The 16,414-nt window shown below is 35.2% G+C and overlaps 1 long non-coding RNA gene across 3 annotated transcripts; it reads left to right on the top strand.

Annotated features, from left to right (window-relative positions):
• The first annotated feature begins 8,497 nt into the window (after positions 1 to 8,497).
• Positions 8,498 to 15,837, top strand: LOC128546680 (uncharacterized). Of its 3 annotated transcripts, none has more exons than XR_008366148.1 (4): positions 8,498 to 8,594; positions 8,989 to 9,048; positions 12,487 to 12,572; positions 13,727 to 15,837. It is a non-coding gene; the product is annotated as an uncharacterized LOC128546680 (long non-coding RNA). The 3 variants fall into 3 exon arrangements; XR_008366150.1 differs by lacking the exon at positions 8,498 to 8,594 and adding an exon at positions 8,643 to 8,868; XR_008366149.1 differs by lacking the exon at positions 8,498 to 8,594 and having other exon boundaries at positions 8,919 to 9,048; positions 13,727 to 15,836.
• The last annotated feature ends 577 nt before the right edge of the window (positions 15,838 to 16,414 follow it).

Below are 16,414 nucleotides of genomic sequence, written 5' to 3'. Positions count from 1 at the left end.
GCTTGCTTTGATCACATGACCAAAACATTTCTTTATCACGTGACCAAAAAACTATAAACAACCTACAAAAATAGTACTTCGGCACCATCCACGTTGATCTACATATATATTGCATGAAACCAACGGAAGAGGTGTTATTTTATAAATTTTTCATAGAGAAAGATACGATTCTTTCATAATATTTACGCTAATATTTTTTATTTGCACGACTTAAGAAATAAATTGCAGCCATAACGGAGGGGGCGAAAAATTCGTACCTGTTTTCCCCAAAATACGAACATATGCACTTCATTTTGATTTAACTTTACATTCTAGCTAGTGTTTGTGACTGACATATCATTAAAGGGTATAAAATTAATTCGAAAGAAACATTATTTTAAACAAGTTCGCCTTTTAATCGCCGGTAGATTCGCGGTGTTTTCGTCCCCAAATATTCACGAACTGGCGTACGAATTCTTCTCGGATAATTAAACATTAGCGGGCTTCGGAAGACTGCAGTGAAATCATTTGAGACAGTTCAAACTAAGTTTGAAAACCTTCAAATTTCAATATTTGCAATTTTAACAATAAAATTCGTAAACAGATCCTTTAGAAGCATAGAATGCAACCATGAAGAATAATAACAGACACGGTTTGAATGAGAGGTAATGAAATGTGCAACACCCTTTACGCCCCCTAGCACCGGCTTAAGCGGAACTCTATTACACATATATTGAATGGACTCCATGATCATAAAGGACCAGAAAATATAACAACACTAAAACATGCATGTTGTATTATGATGCATATTACATTAACCTACAGAGCTCTGAAAAAAATGACTGAATGCAATCTGAAGATCATGATGTGTGCTGATATTGAAGACAGTTGTAGGTGTTTTGGTTGTTTTAAAATTGAATTAAAACAAACACTTTAATATCATTGTAAATATTCGGTTATGGTTGCTTTTTAGTTAAAGAACTATTCTGAAGTGTCTTTTTTCTATGTAATTCATGTATAATATATTCATAGCCTGCTTTTACCAAGATGAGATTTCATTTGAAAAAAAAAAAAAAAATCACCTGTCAAGCCCTAAAAGTCACAGGGGCCTGAACACGGAAACCTGTTTCTGATCAAAAACTTAAGAACCACTTGACCTAGAATATTGAAACTTCGTAAGATGATTGGACATGTAGAGTAAATGACCCCTATTGATTTTTGAATCACTTGATCAGAAGTTAAGGTCACAGGAACCAGAACATGGAAAGCAGTTTCCAACCAATAACTTTAGAATCATTTGACCAAGAAGCTTCAATCACGATTATAGGAATTACAGAGTAGATGACCCTTAATGTTTCTGGGGTCACTTGACTTAAGGGAAAGGTCACAGGGGCCTGAAGATGGCAAATCTCTTTCTGATCAATAACTTGAGAATCATTTGACCCAGAATGTTGAAACTTCATAAGATGATGGGACATGCAGAGTAGATGACCCCTGTTGACTTTGGGCTCACTCGATTGAAGGGGCCTGAACATGGAAAATGGTTTACTTGAGAACCACTTGACCCAGAATTTTGAGACTTCATAGGATTGATTGGACATGCCAAGTAGATGATCCCTATTGCAGCCAGCCATTAGTGTCTCGTTGCCTTTCGCTATTATCCTCTATTGACTTCTTGCCTGTTACGACTATACATTAGTGGAGACATGGGCATCTTCTAGTTTAAAAAATAATTGTCCTCCTTCGAAGGAGGAGGGGTATATTGTAAATATTATTGTTTGATGATGGATGTCGGTTGGTCTGTAGACCAATCGGTTTTCGGATGATAACTGGAGAACGGTTGGGATAGGCTTATGAATGTTGATCGGGAGATTTGTCATGGCCAGCAGATGACCCCTATCGATTTTGAGTTCAGTAGGTCAAAGGTCAAGATCACATTGACAATAGAACTTTTTGCGAGAAAACTAGATAATGCCTTGTCTAAGATCACATTTGATACGGAAGTCATTTAAGACTGGTAAATGACCTATGATATAAGGTCAATACGTCAAATGTGCAGTGTGCAGTTTCCAATAAATTCTGTTCCTTGTCAGTTACTTCATGCAAGTGTTCTACAAGCTCTTGTTATAATTAGAATCTCCAAACATCACATGATTATCAATTGGTGAGTTACGGTCCGTAAATTTGTCAAAATATAGATATATGTCGATAATACTTTCGATTGTAGATTTTACTTTTGTTTCTTTGAATTGTTTTGTTCTTACTTTTCTTTCTAAAAAGATGTTGTAAGTAGTAAAAGACCTGTTCCGGAGTTGAGAAATCCTATTTTTTCAATACTTTTGGAAGATCTTGAATAGTTTTAACCAAATAGATCAGAATGTGGTGTATTATTATTATACTATACTGAACAGCAAAAGAAACTATCCAGTTTTATTACTGGGGTATTTCTTATTAAAAAACTTTAATTTATAAATCACTCGTGTTTCTCATATCACATTACACTTGAAGAATTTCACGTGTAAAATTTTAAGAAATCAATGAACCGTGAAATCAGTAGTCCCACAATAGCCGTTTTGCACGAAATTCACGTGCACCTGTAATTAACGATATTCTTTGTGAAATTTTATTGTTATTGGAAATATTGACAATTGACTAACCGGAAAAATAGCAAAACGTTAAAAAAATATTGTTAGTTGCACCGCACGACTGAATCAAGTTTAGCGCGAGCGCCCAATTCGGATGTTACAATGCAACTGACGCGTAGAAGATACAGCCTTTCAAACGGCTATTGTGGGACTACTGACTTCACGGTTGATTGATTTTTGAAAAATTATCACGTGAAGATCTTTAAGTGTAATTTTGGTATGAAGAAACTTCAAATTTGAAAAATCAATTTTTTATTTCAAAAGATACCAGTTATACATCTGGATAGTTTCTTTTGCTGTTCAGTATATATGCGGATGATATGGTAATTGTTGTCAAATCCCATGAAGATATGCAGCACTCTTTAAATGCCATATATGAATATTTTACTATGTCGGGTCTTGAAGTTAATACAGCAAAAAAAGTTGTATTCCGCAAAAGCGAGTGAAAAATGATGTTGTTTTTAATTTCACTGGGTCTTTCGTCCTTAACAACCAATGCTGCTGTTAATAGTGAATTAGGTAGACACCTACACTATGTTAATAGGTATGTACATATGGTTATGTACTGGTTTAAGATATTACAAACTATGATATAGTAAGGAAAATATATCAAAATGCACACGTGATGTAAAAAAAGTGCGCACTTGATGTAAAACATCTACTGGATGATTTTGATCTCTCTGATATTTGGGAGAACCCGTTTGATATTAATAGCAACACATTTACAAAAATGGTTTTCAGATTTAGAAATTAATCAAGTGTTAAACGTGTATATCTAACCACAATTTTGCATGAATCACTATCTTTGAACTATTGTTTGTAAATCTATCCATAAGAATATCAGTGGGATTAAAATATCAGCACATAGTCTACGCATAGAAACTGGTAGATATGGACGTAATAGGGTACAGCGTCATGTAAAACTATGTCAATTTTGTAACTAAGAAGAGATTGAGGATGAGTATAATTTTATTTAAATATGTTCTAGTTACCATTAATGAGTCTAAAATAGGGGCCTCCGTGGCCGAGTGGTCAAGGTCGCTGACTTCAAATCACTTGCCCCTCATCGATGTGGGTTCGAGCCTCACTCGGGTTGTTGAATTCTTCATGTGAGGAAGTTATCCAGCTGGCTTACGGAAGGTCGGTGGTTTTACCCAGGTGCCTGCTCGTGATAAAGAGCCTAAAATATATTAAACGTTATTATTACATCAGACCAATTACGTACAAAATAAGAGAATCATCGCAGCCATACAATAAATCTTTTTTTTTTTAAATTTAGGTAAATTCATATGACTAGCTAGCAAACAGAGAGACGAGTATCTCCAGTTGGTTTTGTAGTTAGCATGGCTGAGTCGTCAAGCATACAGAACCTGCACCTGCGGTGGACAACTCCGTGGGGTATGGAACACTCACAGGGTGTATTGACATGAAGATGATCTGAATGTGACCCTCTCATAGCGGCGTAGTACCTCTGAATTTGTCGGGTTTATCGCTCATTCAAAATTGCTCAGTTCTTTGCCAGTTGTGTATTTTGATCAATGTTGGAATATTTTAGTTATAATGCCTAAACAACAAAAATTGTCTTATAGGTCAAAAGGGGCTTGGTGCAAATATTTTTGTAAAAAAATACATTCTTTTTTCTTACCATACACACCAGTCACTATAAAACAACTTACATATAGTACTTCTATATTTAATACATCCTTAGTGCAATTTACTTTATTGTCATTCTTAATGTATGTATAAATAATTGATGAAAAGTTTATCAGGGAAATTTGGTACTGTATAACCTGTATAACATGTGCATACCGATTATGTGTGATATAACAACATCTGTTTACTTTCAAAAAAAAAAAGACAATAATATGCTACGTGGCTAAGATTGTATGAGTCTGTCATGTTATCATGAAATTGTCTCATTTGAAATTGTATGTATGTAACGAGATATCGTATAAGTTACTAAAATAAAATTCTGTTCTGTCATATTTCAGCTCGTTTGTCTGTCCTTCCCTAAACCTGTCAATGTCCTTACACATTTATTAGTTTCTTACCTTCAACACCGTTATATAAGATTTGGTTAAATTTGCGTAAATATCATTTAAGTTGACTGTCCGTTTAGCATAAGGTCAAAACATGTTTGAGCCTTCAGATCAAGGTCAAATGTGGTTAATGGCTTAAAAATTATATAAACATAATTATCAGCCTAATATGTTCTCAAAATTTAAGCTTTGTCTGCACGTTCAAGACCAAATTATCAATGTGACAAATAAGATACTTCTGTATCCAATAATTTTATATATCATCTTTATTAATATTCTATAAACAGAGAAGATATAGGCAATGTCAGAGTTTCTTTTTGTCAGCAGAATAAAGGTCAATGACATCTGAGAAGAATTGCGTTTTGACATTCCTATTCCTTTTTCATAAAAAATTAAGCACACTACTCTATACCTCATTCGAGAATGGGATATATCATATCTGTCCGCCTTAAAACTTGTCTCCACATTTTGTCTCTATACAGTCGTATATTTTTCTCACTTACCGGACAAAAATTCTCTCGAAAAGTCTTATCCCATATGGGTTCATCCCATACAGCTGCGTGCGGACTTAAATAAAGGGAGATAGATATATGTAATATCACCAGATTGCTTACATAGAGTTGCTACCCTTGGCGAGTACAAAAAAGATAGTATCAAAAATTGTAAAACAATGAACGATTTGTTTTTTGGTCATGAACACTGTTCAAGTGAGATCGTCTAAATAACGGACATCGTTCACCCGCGAGGAAATTACTACATGTACAAAGTGCAATTATTCAATGATGGACAACTCATCACGGTGGCAAAGCATGAGCTGGTGAAAGGTTTACGAGACCATGTAATTGTAACTTTGATAAAAGAACCAACCAGAGTGTTGCTACTTATGCAGTGTCACAAGATGACATCCACACAAAAGGTACTAGTTCCACAGATTCAAGACATGAAACAAATGTATTTGAAATTTCTGTCAAGGCCGATATTGACTCTACAGAGTTGAACAACCTCTTCTCCTATGTTGACAACTCAACCTTGCAATTTTTGGTAAGGTTCCTTATGTTGCAGAAAAGATTTATGAATTGCTGCAACTGAATCTAAGCCTAATTTGCCATTACCGGCACAGGTTAGTTTTAATGTTTAACCAATTGAATGGCCCTGTACCAATCTAGTATTATCTAGGTGAGATGAGCAAGCTGCCTTGCTAAACAACAAGTATCATATTGGTCAATTGCCGAATCTTTTTAACTTTGCTTTGAAGTCCATTTAAACACAGGCTTCACAGCAATAAAAACTAGAAATGACAAAAAAATATGTTACGACGAATTAGCAAAAACTCTAAGACCATGTTTCAGGTATAAAAGTTAAAAATTTCTACTACCTCTGTTCCCATTCGGCCCTTGTTAATATGCACAATTTGCCAGTCTGATCGTAACATGGCAATATGTCAAGAAAAACCGACGCTATATTTTACAAGGACTATCCTGCTTCCACTTGCTTACAAGTAAACACTAAATGCTCATTGCAAAACAGCAACCGGTACGTGCCAGAACAAATCTATATCTTGTTTCAAATCTGTAATTTATCATTTTGTTTCCTTTTTTAAATTTTTTAGGTAAATCGCTCTGTCAGATCTGTTGCAACTGACTAGTACCTCTTAAGAAAATGAAACTCAACTAGAAGAAAAAAATTAATCATCAAAAATGTCATTTTACCCAGCTGCTTCGTATGAAATCTTCCAAAAACATTCATCTTTTCAATAAAGCATAGATCAAGCTGATATCTGTTATGAAAATTACATTTGCTAGGCGTGAGAGTGAGTAATTAATAGTTTTGTTGTAACTCGCTTTGATGTTTTGTCTTATTACATATAAGTTTCTTCTTGGCTATCATTTTCGCGTTTTAAGAAATAATTGTCACGTATAGACACGTCGTGAAGATTATCAATGAAAACAATTCACCACGGTACAGCGGTTTTGACATATTAATAACTCTAAGACAATTGTCTGTGTGAAAATGACAATGAAATTTTCACAAATACCACTTATTTAAACATTGATATTTCATCTACTTCTATTCAAACTGACACTGCTTCAAGCTCATTTGTTAGATGCTTTTCATAGAAAATAGGTCAATATTCACATGTTTTACTTGCGAAATTCCTTAAATCAATAAATTTCGACACGATCAAATAATCGTGCAACCAACACCAAACATGTACATTTATCGCGTCAGTATTTGAACGATAAATATTTGTACATAATATTTTAAGACATGAACGAAAAAAAAGTTATCAAACGTATAATGAAAATCTACACTGATAAAGTTTTATTAAATCATCTTCAATGTTTACCTTGAAATTTTACATTACAATGAAATGAGTTATCTCCAGGTTTTTCAACATACATTTAGTTCATTGTTCCTTTTGAGTGTTGTCATACACATGCCGAGATAAATGCCAGGTAGGATTATTATTTATATCATTGATTTCTCTCTAGTACTATATCAAGTTCTATATATTCGCATTTCTTCTCACCATTAAATGTCCCAGACACGTATAGATATGTTATCTTTTAAAACTGGTGTTTGAACAGACTGTGAGTGAACCATCTTTGAAATAAATGTTTATTTATAGGAGTTTCAAAACCAGAACGAATATGATAAGAATACAATGGAACATGGAGAACGTTCTTTGTACACTTTGTCAATTTACAGGTTTCCTACTTTGTTGGATAAACCAAAGCTTGTTTCAAATTTTCCGGACTTGTTCGAAGGCTGATCATTTCAAATTCATACATTGTAAATAAGACATTTGATTAAATATGATCGCCCTAATACATTCAGTAACTGAATATCGGCAAAGATGATAGATGGTATGTAAGTGTTTTCAGCTAAGAAACAGTTACTTTTTGATTAGAGAAGAATGCTAGTAATATATCTCAACATTAAGAAGCCCTAGCCATGTGAAACATTTCACATATCAACTTTTACCCTACTAAATTTCTATAATAGACTTGCCCTTCATTCAATTTGGGCAGTATCATTTATTAATCAAGGGGTGTTCACTGAAAATTTACTGACTGAACAATGAACAGTGCAAACCATGATCAGCCTGCACGGATGTGTAGACGGATCTTGGTCTGCACTGGTCGCAAAGGCAGAATCACCTGCCGGCAGCATGCTAAAGGTTAATGAAAGAAACAAACTTTACGCTTTATGATATTGGATCCGTAACAACATATGGCATTTTACGTTCGATTGCCTAGTCTCTGACCTCGATTTCGGAATTTTTCCAGATTTTAGGAACAATCAATTTTCTGAAGCATGCCGATAAAACACGTGATGATAAATATACGGATATTGCCGATTGTTATTGCATTGTTTTACAAAAAAAGTAATTTCCGAATATCGAAATATGATACATAAATCCGGAGACATCTCCCTTTGAAATAAACTTACAATATGTACAAAGTCCTCCGTTTTACTATTGTGCACACGTTTCACATCACACAGAATGCATACACTTATTACCTCAATGTACGGGTAGGTTTGTATTCATATCTGTGTCAAAGACGACGACGTAGTTTACATCTACTAGTAATTCAAATTAAATGCCTTTCTTATCTTCTCATCTCTTAAGCGATGTTGTTAGTGTACTTTACAGTATAACAATAGCAATTATTAATTCATCCTTTAACATTTCTACAATTTTATAGGGGATCGAATCCCACTACGGTAACATACGAGGGTATCCAAACAACACATACTATCCAAATAAAAAAATATGGAGTTCCGGTTTAGACCATGGGCGTGCGACGACCCCGATGAAATTCGGGATATCACGGTCTTCGTTAATGTTCATAAGCGTCCGTCAGATCAGTAGGCGAAACGCAATATCCGCACAATAAGATGTCTGCGACCCGAAAGAAAATTCAAAGTAAGCTGTTAATTTTGTTGCGTCAGATGCTAATACAACGCTGATATAATTTGTGATACAAACATGCTTTATTCTATACTGAGTAGCATTTTTAAACGGCGACATTTTGAACATTTTTATATTTAGAGTGAGAGTGGATACACATTACACTGGCGCCGACATTTTGAAAATTTGAGGAAACAAAAACATTCTCCAACGAGTTCTTCAGCTCGGGGAATGAGAGAATAGATTCACCTTTGTGTCGCTTTTCAGATCGTATTTTAATTCCTTTCCGGTACTTTAGTTTCTTTGAACTTCTCTGTTACTAAGCCTATATTGAATTTTTAAAATTAAGAAAATCGGCGATTTACTTGCAGGCATGACTGATTAATGGAATTATTTTACTTTTATATAGAATATGGACGGCACTCCAGTACAGCATGTGCATGGTTGGCCTGTTGACATTTTTAGAAACGTGAGTAACTAACTTTCCATTGTATAATAATAATGTAAACAAACACCCCACCCATAAATAGCATAGAAATTCCTAGCTAAAAATATTCAGCTCAGAGATGTTTATATGCTGTTATGGATCTCTGCGCTGAAACGAATCCCGTACTAAAACCTAACCAGGAATCGTGCCAGAAGTCTGTCACGCTATAATTTCATCAAATGAAATGCAATGAACTCACCTTTTGTTTTAAAATGTTTCTAATTAATTTTTCTTTTGATCTGGTATAAAATAATCCATGCAACATAATTTGAACACAAGTTATACACACAAGTTTCAAATTGGTACCCCTGTCTGCAATATTGTGTCCGCCATTGCAGTTGTCACCTGATCTGGATACTCTTCATTTGAAAACCAATATTCGGTATAGAATTGTTATTTATTGACATTTTCTGAGAACTTAAACTTTCTGGGATATGTTTTAATGAATTTTTATCGAAATTGGTTATGTTTATGATTAAAATAAATGCATTAATAAGTGAAATTTTGAACTTGATTTTCAAAAATAACCACGTGCTCTGAACTGTTGCATGACGTCATCCGTTTCTCACGAGAGAAGTGTGCGAGATGTTGCGGTTTGATACTGGTTAGTTAACCAAATGGGGTTTCGCCATAACTTAATGGACGCGACCATCAGAGAATAAAAATAGCATCAGTTAAGTTATGGTAGCCAGAACTAAGAAATTCCTTATTTTTTACATTTTTATTTATTCATCAATTTGAAATGGGCCTTTTAGATTATTATTTCTTAAGGCTCACTGCATGTATACACAGCAGTGTGCGAAATTCAGATTTGAATCCACTAGACCATTTGGGCTACCAGATAGGAAATTTTCCAAGCCCAACACTTATTCTAAATAATGAGACCTCGGGTAGACCGATATTACATTTTGATATTTTACGTTGTCTACCTAGAAAAGGCGGATATCGACAAGTCAAAAAAATATAATGAAATTTAACTCTCGAGTACAATTATTTGGACTAGCCCGACACTAATTTCACGTCCCCGAACTTTAACACCTTAAAATACTTAATTTTTGCACCATATAACATTTTGTAGACTAACGCCCGATTTTTTTAGGATCGGCACTTGCCAATTACTGTTACTCGGACTTTTGACAATTTGCAAGATATAATAACGAGTGCTGAATACACATTTACACACACACTGATAGCATAATTTAAGCTCTGCCTACTGCAGGTACTTGTGAGAGGTGATTGTATTCAGCCAGTTAGCGCTGTGGTTACATCTTTGACACTTCGTGTTTGATTGTCAACACGTGAGAGTGCAAAAAAAACAACAACAATTCAATAAGCATTCCTCAGTCTGGACGATGCGTGATGCCTTCTTAGTGTTTATTAATGGAGATCATATGAAATCACGATGCTTACTCGTTTAATTAGCATGATTTTTAAAACAAATTTATAGGAAAATTTAGTAGCCTGGTCGGGCTTGTACCTGCGGAAAATCTGTAGCCCGAGTTGAAATTTGGACTACCACGAATTTCGAACACTGACACAGTGATTAAGTTGAGCTTATGATTCTGCCGATAAGCTGTGCTCGGTCTAAATATAGGGAATCGGATCGGCTTATAGAAAAAAATATAGATTTTAAACAGGCTGGTAACATTGCCCCATCGGGCTTTCGACATAAAAACTAACATTTTTTGAAAAATAGTAAAGATATTTCTTTCAAACTTGGTTCATCTGTTCATATGACACAAATTGAAATAAAAATAACTTGGTTGCCTTCAGTTTTGGTAGAATTATTTCCCCTTTTCAGATTTTTATGACGCATAATTTTTGAAGTCCAAAAAAATTATGTGTTAATGCATTACATTATGCTATTGGCGTTTGTTTCGTTTATTCCACACTCATTTGACACTGTGCAAATTGTCAACAGTCAGGATAGCGTTGATAAGCGCAACTTGGTGCAGACATGCAATTCGGCTCGATCTTTCTTTGGAATATATGCATACTGTTTACATGTCGTACTGATACAACCACATTTTGGACCCGCTAAATGTAAGTCAATTTCATGGAATGCAAGTTAAGATCAAAATTTCACACAATTTATTTTGCAAATACAAACAATTTAGTCAAAATTGTTGGGGTTTTTGTTAATGTTTGTAGATTCTCTTTCATTTGAGGATAACAGAAAACACAACATCTTTTTTTGGTTAGCCATTTTTTATTGAATGGATTACTGATTATAAAGAAATGTAGAGCCGGTCTATCTTATAATTAAATCTAGAATGCAGGCTGTCTTACTAATTCGTACATGTATACAGTCGAATCACTATTTATAAATACAATATTAGGTACGATAATTTGCCTTGCCGTAGTTTCAGCCAGTAGTTAAGTTACGCCATCAATGATGCGTTCCGAATTACTTTGAAGGTTATTTTGAGTTATAACGCACAAAATTGTACGCCAAGGAAAACCATGCAAACAATATTGATGTTCTAGCATGATTTTTTAGGATATTCTAACATTCTTAATTAAAAGTCTAAATTTGCAAGTAGATTTCAGACTAAGCAACAAGAAAAAAAAGCTATATGCTAAAATTTTTATGTTGGTCAAAAAAGTTAAATTTGAGCTCTGCAAATGCAAACTGAAGCCGCTCACATTACTTTTTGCTCCGATGCATTCAGTTCCTGTTCTCCTAGGAATCCCCAGTCGAGCATGTCCCCAACAATATGATGAAGTATTTTGAGGGTATGAGCTAGACCAGTTGTTTTATGGTTCAAAATTCAGCTTTAAGTTAAGGCATGTGAAATTGGTGTCAGGCTTGGAAAATTTTCTATCTGGTTGCCAGCATGGGTTAGTTGAAATCTGAATTTTGTACACTGCACACATACTCAGATACGTTTAAAGTTATACGTTTATGAATCATGACCGTCAGATACCAATAAACAATTGTAGCATTTTGTCAGCTCCTGTGTTCATACTAAACTGAGGAAGGCAGAACAGATTCTTCTAGCTGCTTTACCAGTCTGTTTTTGCCTTTTAATGATACCGAGCAAAGTGAAGGTCATAGACCACCAAGTCAAAAAGGTACCTGGAATTCACTGGGTTAAAGTAATGTTTGGCTGTTCTGGCTGGTCAGTCGTGTAAACAGACCTACTCATACAGTGACTTTTCTTTTTCCAAACTGAAATTTTTAACCGCATTTACTTCGTTTCATTATACATTTTGACAAAATTTGCTACTGTTTTATTTTCATTAAAAAAAGTTTTATTTAACAAATTTCTCCCGCCATGCCAATGATATAATTGGGGTCATCTTATTGGCATGAAAATTGAAAAACTGCGAAAAGGATATTAGCTCTTAGACCTTTGAAATTTCAAAACAGCTGGTTGTCCATGTTTCCTTAATTTGCTCCCTTTTCACTATTTTCAGGCATCTTGGTCTATTATACAGATGATTGTTGTACTGCTCCAAAGTGCTTGTTGACAGACTGAAACCACTTGCTTGCGGCTCATAAGGTATTTCTGTCATTCTGTTTCTTTATTATATAGTTGCAGCTGTGGGAAGCAGTTTCAATCATTCAAAAAGTATGATATACTGTATACAAATTAGTATTTGTGTGAACAGATTTTTGCGATTGAGTCAGTGCAAATACCAAGGAACATTAGGCGTAAAAAAAATTGTCTGTTTCCTGTATCCTGACCTACCATAAATTTTTGGCCCGACCCTAAATGGACGGTCTGTCCGCCTAAAAAAGTTGTCTTTGAGAACATTTTTTTCAACTTTTTGATAAAAACTTTTTATGCTTTAAACATGGACAGTGATGTTACAAATCAACTTACTGATGCTCCAGAGGCATAACCCCCCTATGTGTATTCATTTTTTGACACAAAAATAATTTCGAAAAAGTCTCCCTAAAAATAATTTCAAAAAATCCAAAGAAAAAGTTTTTCCGACCTACCTACCCTAATTTATTTTAGCATGTTACCGGAAACAAAATTTTTTTAGACCTTAGTAAAGACTCCATTTCATTTTCTTGATGATAAAGCATTTCTGGACAAAACCATAAAATTTAATACATGTATGCAAATTTAAACAATTATTAGCTCAATCACCTCTGTCACAGGGTGACAACATGAGTTGATGTCCGTCATGTGCCAACAATTTGTAAAAAAATCTTCTTCAGAACCACTGGGCAGATTTACACCAAACTTCACAGAATGATCTTTCAAAATTACCCAAAGAATTTAATTCCATATAGAACTGACCGGAAAGAAAAACTTTGAAAATGATTTCTTGTCAGAAATTGTTAGCCGGCAGGGCTTTTCATCCTTATATGACAGAGGCCTGTATTTGGCCACTTCCCAAACCAAAAATATTGCATTTTTTTCCCAACATCCCAAAATGCAAGGTTAACATTTCCCAAAAATCACATCAACAAATGGTTTAATTTGTTACCGGAGGAAGCGGTTCTCAGATATTGACTTTTTAGCTCACCTGTCACAAAGTGACAAGGTGAGCTTTTGTGATAGCGCGGCGTCCGGCGTCCGTCCGTGCATCGATAAACTTTTGCTTGTGACCACTCTATAGGTCACGTTTTTCATAGGATCTTGATGAAAGTTGGTTAGGGTCTCTTTTTATCAATTTACAATATCTGATTTCTGTTTTACAGGTTCACTTCTTGAGAGCAGGCAGCTACAAAATGGAAGGTCAACAAATCCAGTATACTTGAAAAGCAAGAAAGAAACACCAGAAAATATAAAAAGACAGAAGAACAAGGGAACTTAAAAAAACAAAACTTTTAAGGATAGGAATTCAGGATTTATTTAGAAACTAAATTTATTTTGAGAAGGGCAGTGTTTGACAAAGCTCTGTTACTTTAAGAGATAATGTATTATCACATTGGTTTTGTTATTGTCGAGCCCGTGTGCGGAAGCAAAGACATAGTTGTCCAAATGTCTATTCGGTTTATGTGCGTGCGTCCGTCCGTCCGTCCGGACCATAATTTGGACATGCATGGAGCAATCTTGTTTATATATGGTATGAATGTTAACCTCAGTGAGACGGAGTGTCATGCGCAAGCCCCAGGTTCCTATCTCAAAGGTCAAGATCACACTTACAGGTCAAAGGTCAAATTCAAAAATGACTGTCCGGAGCATTTCTTCTTGATGCATGGAGGGATTTTGATGTAACTTGGCACAATTGTTCACCATCATGAGATGGAGTGTCTTGCGCAAGAACCAGGTCCCTAGGTCTAAGGTCAAGGTCACACTTAGAGGTCAAAGGATACAAGAATGACAACTTTGTCTGGAGCATTTCTTCTTCATGCATGGATGGACTTTGATGTAACTTGGCACAAATGTTCACCACCATGAGACGGAGTGTCATACGGAAGAACTTGGTCTAAGGTCAAGGTCACACTTAGAGGTACAAAGTCAGATACAAAAATGACTTTGTCTGGAGCGTTTCTTTTGATGCATAGAGGGATTTTGATGTAACTTGGCACAATTGTTCATCATCATGCGACGGAGTGTCATGCAAAAGATCCTAGAATTACTTCCCTTTGCTGTTACTATAAATAGCTTACATTTGTAACTTTTTTATTACTGGTCGTAGGGAAAAATCAAGACTACTTTTCTGTAGTACAACATGCATGTTACATCCAATTTTCAGGTGTATTTTGACCTATCTCTGCTGGTGCGGATTTTTATGTGGACTTAGAATTTTTTTTATATATTTTTTTTAATTTTTTTTTTTTAATTTTTTTTTTTAAATTATACGTTCCTTTGTTGTTACTGTAAATAACTTATATTGTAACTTTTTTGCAATCTCTTTTATTTGGCATAAATGTTTGCCTCAATGAGACAAGGAGTGTCATGCACAACTCCCAGTCCTTTTGACAGCTGGCGGGCTTGACATATTGCCCGTGGGTATCTAGTTCTCGTATTTTTCATGAGATTTTAAAGAGAATGTTCTGTTATACCCCCATGTAGTAAGCTTGTTTGTCTTTCAGTCAGTAGGTTTTCATGGCTTCCAGGTGATAACTCATGAAAAGCTTGACCGCTTTAAATATTTTTTGGTACATAGTTACAGGTCAAGTTCGACTTTGGGGTCAGTAGGTCAAAGGTCAAGATAACTTGCAAATGCTTTGGCCTGGGATCATAGCTTTTGTAACACAGGTGTAACATGATAAAATACAGGTTGTTTGAATTTGAGGTCAATATATCAAAGGTCAAGGTCACAGTGACCTTGAACAGTTGAGCCGTTTCCGAATGATAACTTGAGACCTTGAGCCTAGGATGATAAAGTTTGGTACACAGGTGTCACATCATGAAATGCAGGTCAAGTTTTATTTTGAGGTGAGTAGATCAAGGTCACAATAAGGCAAAACAGTGAAATGTTTTTCAGATTATAACTTGAGAATGCTTGAGCCTAGGATCATGAAAATTGTTAGGGAGGTTGATTTAGACCAGCAGGTGACCCCTAATGATGTTGAGGTCAGTAGGTCACAGGTCAAGGTCACACTGACCCGGTTCTTTAAAATGATGCACAGAGGGGCACATGGGGTCTTCCTCCACCATTAAAACTGTAAAGTCGCCATATGACCTATCCTGTGTCGGTGTGATGTTAAGTTCAACAAAATAAATAACAGTTCTTTAAAACGGTTTTTGGACAATAACTTTAGGATGCTTGGATGAGAAACACAAAATTTAGTACAAGGTTGGTCTTGACCAGCAGATTACCTGTATTGATTTAGAGTTCCAAAGGTCAGGATGACCCTGAACATTTAAACCTTTTCCATACAACAACTGAGAACACTTTGGCAGAGGATCATGAAACTATAGAGATTGAATTTGAGGTCATAGGTCATAGCTCAAGAAAATGCTGCTTTGATATTGGCTTAGTTCTGTGTAGGGTATAATTCGTCACTCCTGTGACAACTCTAGCGTTTAGCTCACCTGAGCACAAAGTGCTCAAGGTGAGCTTTTGTGATCGCCCTGTATCCGTCCATCGTCAACAGTTTGACTGTTAACACTCTAGAGGTCACAATTTTGACCTAATCTTTATGAAACTTGGTCAGAATGTTACCCTCAATAAAATCTTGGACAATTTGATATTGGGTTATCTTGGATCAAAAACTAGGTCACCAAGTCAAATCAAAGGAAAAGCTTGTTAACACCGTAGAGGTCACATTTAAGGCTATATGTTCATGAAACTTGGTCAGAATGTTAATCTTTATGATCTCAAGGTCCAGTTTGAATCTGGGTTATGTAGGGTCAAAAACTAGGTCACTAGGTCAAATCAAAGGAAAAGCTAGTTTACACTCTAGAAGCCAAATTTATGACCATATCTTAATCTT

The sequence above is a fragment of the Mercenaria mercenaria genome, chromosome 11 (assembly GCF_021730395.1).
Source record: "Mercenaria mercenaria strain notata chromosome 11, MADL_Memer_1, whole genome shotgun sequence".
Taxonomy (NCBI): domain Eukaryota; kingdom Metazoa; phylum Mollusca; class Bivalvia; order Venerida; family Veneridae; genus Mercenaria; species Mercenaria mercenaria.
Note: the sequence above shows the minus strand (reverse complement) of the source record. Positions and strands in the feature narration are given on the sequence as shown.